Source organism: Rhinopithecus bieti, unplaced genomic scaffold (genome assembly GCF_001698545.2).
Source record: "Rhinopithecus bieti isolate Rb0 unplaced genomic scaffold, ASM169854v2 scaffold_34818, whole genome shotgun sequence".
Classification (NCBI taxonomy): Eukaryota; Metazoa; Chordata; class Mammalia; order Primates; family Cercopithecidae; genus Rhinopithecus; species Rhinopithecus bieti.
The window spans coordinates 1806230-1814392 of record NW_016815484.1 but is presented as its reverse complement, the minus strand read 5'-3'; the positions used below and the strand labels follow the sequence as shown (position 1 = coordinate 1814392).

The following is an 8163-nucleotide window of genomic DNA, read 5'->3' as shown; positions in this document are numbered from 1 at the left end:
TTATATTTTTTAGTAGAGACGGGGTTTCACCGGGTTAGCCAGGATGGTCTCGATCTCCTGACCTTGTGATCCGCCCGTCTCGACCTCCCAAAGTGCTGGGATTACAGGCTTGAGCCACCGCGCCCGGCCTGAATTAGTCATTTTATAGTGATACTGTTGTTTTAAAAAGTTGCTGTTGTGACAAACATTTAGTTCAAAGAAGGCTTGAAGAGAATTCATGAGGAATTAAAGTTTAGCAATAATTTGAGAACTGTGAGGCAGTTTGGGTTGCAGCTGAAGGGCAGCTGTTTGTGGATTAGATTACAGTATGTAAAATCATAAAGTTTAGGCAACCAAAAATTTTTTTGTTTAATGCCACGGCAGTGTTTGCTTTTATTCTTATTGTTTTAATTTAATCTTTGAGAGATTCATTGTGTATATACCTAATACAGCTCATTATAAAATAGAGGTCATGGTCATTGTAATCCCTAAAGGAGCCATCAATGTGTGTAGTGAGAAGAGAGTTGACTATAAAGTCAAATCATTCTGGGTTGTAACCTCAGCTGTGAGATTTAATAGTTGGGTGATTTGGGGCAAGTTATTTGACCTTGCTTTACTCCTGATTTCTTCATTTCTAAAAGAAGAGATAACTTCAAAGAGTTAAGAATATGAAAAGTAAATGAGCTAGTTCTTAATTAAAGTACTTGGCAAAAGACCGGATACTTTCTGATATTTAACATTAGTTGCCTTCCTACATTGTGAAATCAGAATTATAAAACTCACATTAAAAATACTTCAAACAGTTGTTTTGAGAATTATAAACTTGTTAATAAGGAATTATGGTATTCGAGCTTCTTTTTTTTGAAACATACTGTTGTACTAATTGGGCATAGTCTATCTGAAGTTGAGTTCTTGAATACAGCAACTGTAAAGTAATCTGTGTCATTTCCAATAAATTAAGTGAAGTGCAATCTTTTATATTCACTTCGGATAAAATGTGATACTGTATTTCATAGAATCTTAGAATTTTTCTCCGTGACACCAGGAAATTTCATACTGTTTTAATAATGACTTGGCTAGCTTTGCAAGCTTCTTGAGGCTCAGAAGAATTCTAAGTTTCATTGGGTTTGGTACCGGTGTTAGTGCTGTGGTTCATACATAGAGCACCTCAGTTAAAAATTGTTGATGGATTATTTTTTATCTAGTTTAGGAACTTCATTGTAGTAGATTTTACAGTCAGCGTATTGGTTAATTGTTGCTTTCAGTTTTGTTCAGACAACTACTTAATTTGTGAAAGTCCCCAACATTTGCTGATGATATTATTAAATACTGTCTATAATGCATGCCAAAATGTATTTTGAAGCCCAAATGCTTCCTCTCGCAATTTGTAATGCAAGGATAGACTGTCATTTCAGTCCAGTAGTGCATCTCTTACTGGTACTGAATCACTTGAAAAGATACAGTGTTCTTCCTGGGTAAACCCCTCCTGGTATACTTTAATTATTGTGTTCAAAGTGAATTCCCAGAACATGGACACACTAGTTCAAATATAATTATTAGAATATAATTTATTTAAAAGTACAGTTGAGTTTTACAATTTTTAATTAACCCCTTTATGTTTCCACTAAGAACTAAAAAACTGTTTTGGTTGCTGTTTAATACCTAGAAAAGTAGAAAGGTTATCCGAAATGATGTAGATTTGAACCCTTTTTATTTTCTAATTTCTTCTAGTTAGGAGTTTACTCATTTGTTTAATCGTTCAGTTAGACAAAATGGACATTGACTGAACATCTGTTATATACCAGATGCTGAATTAACTGCTGAAAGAATAAAAATGAGGAAACTGTTTCCCCCTTTTAAGGGGTTCATTGGAATATGTAAGGAAATGATTGCAGATGGAAAAATAAATTAAGTAATCAAACTATATAGGAAACAAAGGTAACGCGATAGTAGCCAGAGGAGAGAATGATTAACTGTCTGATGGGTAAAAGGATCAGAGAAGTCTCATAGAGGGGTTGAATTCTTAAAAGAATAATGGTGAACATAGTGGAAGGAAATATGTGCTCTCTTGGGAATGTACTATACCCTGGGAAGGGGAAAGTTAGGAAGCAGAGGAGCTGCCTAGGGTGCTGCTGATACAATCTGACATGATAGAAGACCATGATAACGACCATGGCGTTGGCTACAGAAATGAAGTCAAATACATTTTAAAATGGAAGAATTATCTAATTTGCTTTCTCCAGATTTCAGACTGATTTTGTAGTCCCCCCACTCTATGCAGTGAACTTTATTTCCTTATAAAAAAGGTAGAGGCTGCCCATCCAGTGTGAATTCCTCAGTTGTCTCCCCAGACTTACTGTCTTTACCCTGATTCAGAGAATAAAGCATTTCTATTCCTTTCCAAGCGTAACTTGAAAAAACTTTTATGCTTCTAATACTGTTTCCTCAAGATTCTTTGTAGAACTAAGATCTTCTCTTCATTTCTCCCTTCCAGTTGGCTTAGTTTTCTCATGTTCAGCAAGCAATTATTATGTTCTTCACATGGACCAGGTAACTATGCTAGTCATGGGCTGAAAGTGTGAGATACGGAGTGATAATGACAATATTACAAAACTGTTTTTTTTTTTTGAAGGTTCTACAGACAGAATAGTTTGTCTTCACTCCACAACTTTATTGCTTAACCAGTAAACTCTTATAAGCAAAAGTCTCCCTCTGTACTGAAAATAATTTCTTAAAAGATGCTGGTAACCTCTTGCAAAATTTGTGGGCATTTTAAAGTTCCACATTCTGCTATTATAAACACTATTACTATAAAACTAGCTTTGTGCCAGGCACTGATTTCATTATTTTACTTAATATTCAGCAACTGTTTTAGCTACACTTATTATCCCTGTTTTACAGGGATAAAAGCCTTGAGAATACAGGCTTTGAAATTTTGAAGGACCAAAACTCAGATAAGTAACTTAACCAGTGTCACAGGGCTTAGTGAGTGACTGGTGTGTGTCTGGTAATCATCTCAGAGTTGTGATGTGTAAAACTTTGCACCCCAAAGCGTACCCGCTTTTCACATTCTAGGTATTTCTGCCATCTTTTATTCAAGCTAAAGATCCACTGCTTATCCTTTGTTGTGTTGCTAAACTCCTCTGATTTGCTTCTGAAATAGTTCTTGAATTCAGTCTCTCCTTCTGTTCCCATTGTCAGTTCATATCCTATTATGTCATCATGTGACAGTAATGTCTTCTCACCTTTTTTCACTCAGTCTGCTGTATGGCTGCCAGGATTATTTCCCAGAAATCTAGATTTGATCTTGTTTTTCTCTTAAATGAAAAAACAAAACAAAACACATGCACACGTTTTCTAGGCTAATCGTTGCTCACAGAATACAGTCCGCATTTCTTTAGCTTGGCATTCAAGGCCTTTTTTGATTTATTCCCATATGGTTTTCTTCTGTACTATTTTAACTGTACACATCTCAATATATCTGCCTCTTTGCATAGTTCACTTATTACACACAGTCCTTCTCAAAGAGGATTGGGGAGAGTTTGCCAATTTAAAGCACCAACCCCCAATCCTCTTCTTTCTCTGTGGAGACTGTATGCCCCTACTTGAGAATCTTTTAGTCAAAGAAGAATGTTTGCTATTCCTTGAACATGGCATGCAGTTTCATATTTGCTTGACCTTGCATAGGTATTTCCTTTGCCTTGAATTGCATTTGCAGCACAGTTTATCTATAGAAGTCCTAATTCTTTAAGGTTGAGGTCACATGCCACTTCTGGAGATCCTTCCTTATCCCAGTGGGAATTTATTGCTTCCTTCTCTACTTTTTTACATCTTTATTTTATTCTTTTCTAAATTGCACTTACCATTGTCTTACTTTATCTCTTTGTCCAGTTTCTTCCCCCTTCACTAGATCTTTAGCTTCTTGAGGGCAGGAGTCCTGTTTTACGCATTTTAACATGCCCTTCCCCAGCATCTATCAGATAATCACTGAAGCATTAAGTGACTGGAAAAGGGGAGTGAGAGACATGGGAAAAGGAATAGTACAGTATTAAGGAGATTAGAAGGAAAAGAGTGCTTTAATTTTGCTGTCCTGAGGGACAATGAAATTGGTGGTGCCATAAAATGGAGAAGTCATTTGGGGAAGGATAATGAGTTCAGCTTTGCACCTTGAATTTCAGGTGATTATATAAATATGTAAAAGGTAGCAGAAAATACTAGAATGGAGGTTTTAGTTCTGAATTTCTGATCTGATTGCTCTGTGTATAAGACGTTGAGAAAGGGGATATAAATGGAGAAAGAGCTTAAGATTTGAATGTTTGAGGATAGATAAGATGATGAGGGTGTATATCATAGGGTAGGAATCAATAAGAAGAAAGGATTCAACAGAAGAGAAGAGAGAAGATTGTGATCTCTTAAGCTAAAACAGTTTGGATATTTGTCCCTACCCAAATCTCATGTTGAATTGTAATCCCCAGTGCTGGAAGTGGGGCTTGGTGGGAGGTGTTTGGGCCATGTGAGTGGATCCCTCATGGCTTGGTGGTGTTTTTGTGATAGTGAGTTCTAGCAAGATCTGGTTGTTTAAAAGTGTGTGGCCCTCTTACTTTTTCTTACTCCCACTTTGCCATGTCAGATGCCTACTTCTGCTTCACCTTCCATCTTGGGCAAAAGCACCCCGAGGCCTCCCTAGAAGCAGATACTGGCACCATGCTTCCTGTATAGCCTACAGAACCAACAACCAATTAAATCTCTTTTCTTTTAAATTACCCAGTCTCAGATATTTCTTTATAGCAGTGCAAGAACAGCCTATTACACAAAATCGGTAAGTGGGAGTGGAGCATTGCTCTAAAGATACTTGAAAATATGGAAGCAGCTTTGAAACTGGGTAACAGGCAAAGGTTGGAAGAGTTTGGAGGACTCAGAAGGAGACAGAAAAATGAGGGAAAATTTGGAACTTCTTAGAGACTGGTTGAATGGTTGTGACCAAAATGCTGGTAGTGGTGCGGACAATGAAGTCTATGATGATGAGGTGTCAGGTGGAAATGAAGAACTTAGTAGGAACTGGAGCAAAGGTCACCCTCATTATGCTTTAGCAAAGCATTTGGCTGCATTCGCTTCATGCTGTAGGGACCTGTGGAAGTTTGAACTTGAGAGTGATGACCTCTGGTATCTGGCAGAAGGAATGTCTAAGCAGCAAAGTGTTCAAGATGTGTCCTGGATGCTGCTAACAGCCCATGCTCAGATGTAGGAGCAAAGAAATGACTTAAAGTTGGAACTTATTTTTAAACAGGAAGCAGTACATAAAGGTTTGGAAAATTTGCAGCCTAGCCATGTGGCAAAGAAAAAGCTTTTTCAGGGGAGGAATTCAAGCAGGCTGTAGAGCAACCACTTGCTAGAGATATTTGCATAATTAAATGGATGCCAAAGTGCTGATACCCATGACATTGGAGAAAAGGCCTTCAAGGCATTTTAGAGACCTTGACAGCAGCCCCTCTCATCGTAAGCCCAGAGGCCTAGGAATAAAGAATGGTTTTGTGTGCCTGGGCCAGGCCTTGCACAGCCTCAAGACAACTGCTCCCTGCATCCCAGCCACTCAGGCTTCCAGCCTTGCTCAAAGGGACCCAGGTACAGTTCGGGCTGCTACTTCAAAGGGTGCAAGCCATAAGACTTGATGGCTTCCACGTGGTATTAAGCCTGCAGGTGTACAGAATGCAAGAATTGAGGCTTGGGAGCCTCTGCCTAGCTTTCAGAGGATGTATGAGAAAGCCTGGATGTCTAGGCAGAAGCCTGCTGCAGGGATGGAGCCCTCACAGAGAATCATTATTAGGGTGGGGCCAAGGGGAAATGTGGAGTTGGAGCCCCCCAGAGTCCCCAGTGGGGCACTGCCTAATGGAGCTGTAAGAAGGGGCCTACCATCCTCCAGACCACAGAATGGTATCTTGATTGGCAGTTTGCATGCTGTACCTGGAGAAGCTACAGGCATTCAACTAAAACTTGTGAGAGCATTCCTGGGGCAACCCTGCAAAGCCACAGGGTAAAGCAGCCCAAAGCCTTGGGAGCCCACCCTTTGCAGCAGTGTGCCTTGAATGTAGAACACAGAGTCAAAAGAGATTATTTTGGAGCTTTAAGATTTAATGACTGCCCTGCTGGGTTTTGAACTTGCATGGGGCTTGTAGCCCCTTTCTTTTGGTTGATTTCTCCCTTTTGACATGGCAGTGTTTATCCAATGCCTATATCCCCATTGTATCTTGAGAGTAAATAACTTGTTTGTGACTTTACAGCCTCATAAGTGGAAGGGACTTGCCTTGTTTCAGATGAGACTGTGGACTTTGTAGTTGATGCTGGAATGAGTTAAGACTTTGGGAGACTGTTGGGAAGGCATGAGTTTATTTTGCAGTGTGAGGAGGACATCAGATTTGGGAGGGGCCATGGGCAGAATGATATAGTTTGGATATTTGTCCCCATCCAAATCTCATCTTGAATTGTAATCTGCAATGCTGGAGATGGGGCATAGTGGGAGGTGTTTGGGTCATGGGAGTGGATCCCTCATGGCTTGGTGCTATCTTCGTGATAGTAAGTTTTCACAAAATCTGGTTATTTAAAAGCGTGTGACTCCTCCCCCCCAGCTCTCTCTTGCTACTGCTTTGCCATGTGAGATGCCTACACACGCTTTGTCTTTGCTACGAGTAGAAGCTCCCTGAGGCCACCCCAGAAGCAAGTACTGGTGCCGTGCTTCCTGTATAGGCTGTAGAAATGATAGCCAATTAAACCTCATTTCTTATAAATTACCCAGTCTTAGGTGTTTCTTTATAACAATGCAAGAATGGCCTGATACGTAAGCCAAAAGAAGAGTTTTGAATTGAAGGGGATGCTAAACTGTTGTATTGAAGTTGAAATCCAGAGAACGAGGTTCTACTTTAATCTGAGAAAGATGTGGCATGCTATTTTACCTCTCTGGGCTTCAATCTCCTCACCTCTAAAATGCATACTACTTTATACTTGTAGCACTTTAGCCTTTTATCTTTGTAATTCTCACATATCACTACAGACCTGGAATATTGAAAAAGTTAAAAAGAAAGCATTTGTAGCCTTATTACATCACTGTGAGTAGTATTCCCACAAACAATAATGAATACATGCAGGAGTGGTGGTATTTCATAGCACTTTAAACTTAAATTACAGTCAACTCTCAATTTCCTTTTAAGTGATCAACCTGCAGTGACTTGCTGCCTCCTCCTGCTTCCAGGTCTCAGGCTACCAAGAGTAAGACTGCAAAAATCGCAGTGGGGTGAGCGAATGATTTGCTTGCCTGTATATCTGTGCCTCTGTCACCAAGCTGTTAAATACAGTCCATTCTCAATTACCTGCTTTAAAAAGATGAATAATGGTAGAAGAATGCTAAATATATAATCTAAAATATTTATATTGGTGAGAAAATATTTTATGTTCCTTTCTCTCCCACAATAGATTGATGTATATTTTCTTCTACATTTTATTTGAATTATTAGCACAGATTTTGTTTCCTAAGCAAATACTGTTAGTGGAAGAACATAAACAGGTTAAAATATTTGTTAGATAATCTGTATGAATAATTGAAGTTGACTGTTAATGCTTTTTGGGTCATATACAGATACTGTTATTTGTGTTTTTTTTGTTACAGTGGCCAGGTTAAAGTTGAATGGCTCCTTAAAAATTATATCCGTACAACAAATGTAGTTATAAAATTATACAGACATAAAAGTAAATTGAAAATAATTATGTAAAACTAGTTAATATGTATAACATTCTTATACCCAAAGTAATAGGGTTGAAAGATAACCTAAATATAAGTATATTCTTCATATTCCTCTTTTAGAGGCTTCCAGCCAGATTGCATAAACTGAGCAATGTACCTGGAATGATGAAATTTATATAAAATATAAAATTGAGGATATTCTGACGCTTTAAACATATCCTGTTAAAGATGTCGGTAAGAAATACAGAAAACATTTTTTTAACCTTAATTACCTAGATTTTCATGAATCTGGCTCCTTCAATTACTTTTTCTTTTTTTTTTTTTTAACCCCATTGTGTTAATTTGGATTTGTAATGATTTTATTAATGTCAACCAGTATAGTTTTGATGACATGGGTTAATTTTATGTATATATATATATATATATATATATATATATATATATATATATTT

At 38.0% G+C, this 8163-nt stretch overlaps 1 protein-coding gene across 3 annotated transcripts in view; it reads left to right on the top strand.

The window, feature by feature from the left end:
• RICTOR (RPTOR independent companion of MTOR complex 2) overlaps window positions 1–8163 on the top strand; it is a 131514-nt gene that overhangs the window by 4088 nt on the left and 119263 nt on the right. The window contains exon 3 of one of the 3 annotated variants that reach the window (XM_017853181.1): window positions 7832–7945. The exons of the other annotated variants lie outside the window; for them this stretch is intronic. The gene's annotated coding sequence lies outside the window, so the exon portion shown is untranslated. The remainder of the gene's footprint in view (window positions 1–7831; window positions 7946–8163) is intronic. 3 annotated transcript variants of the gene reach the window in all.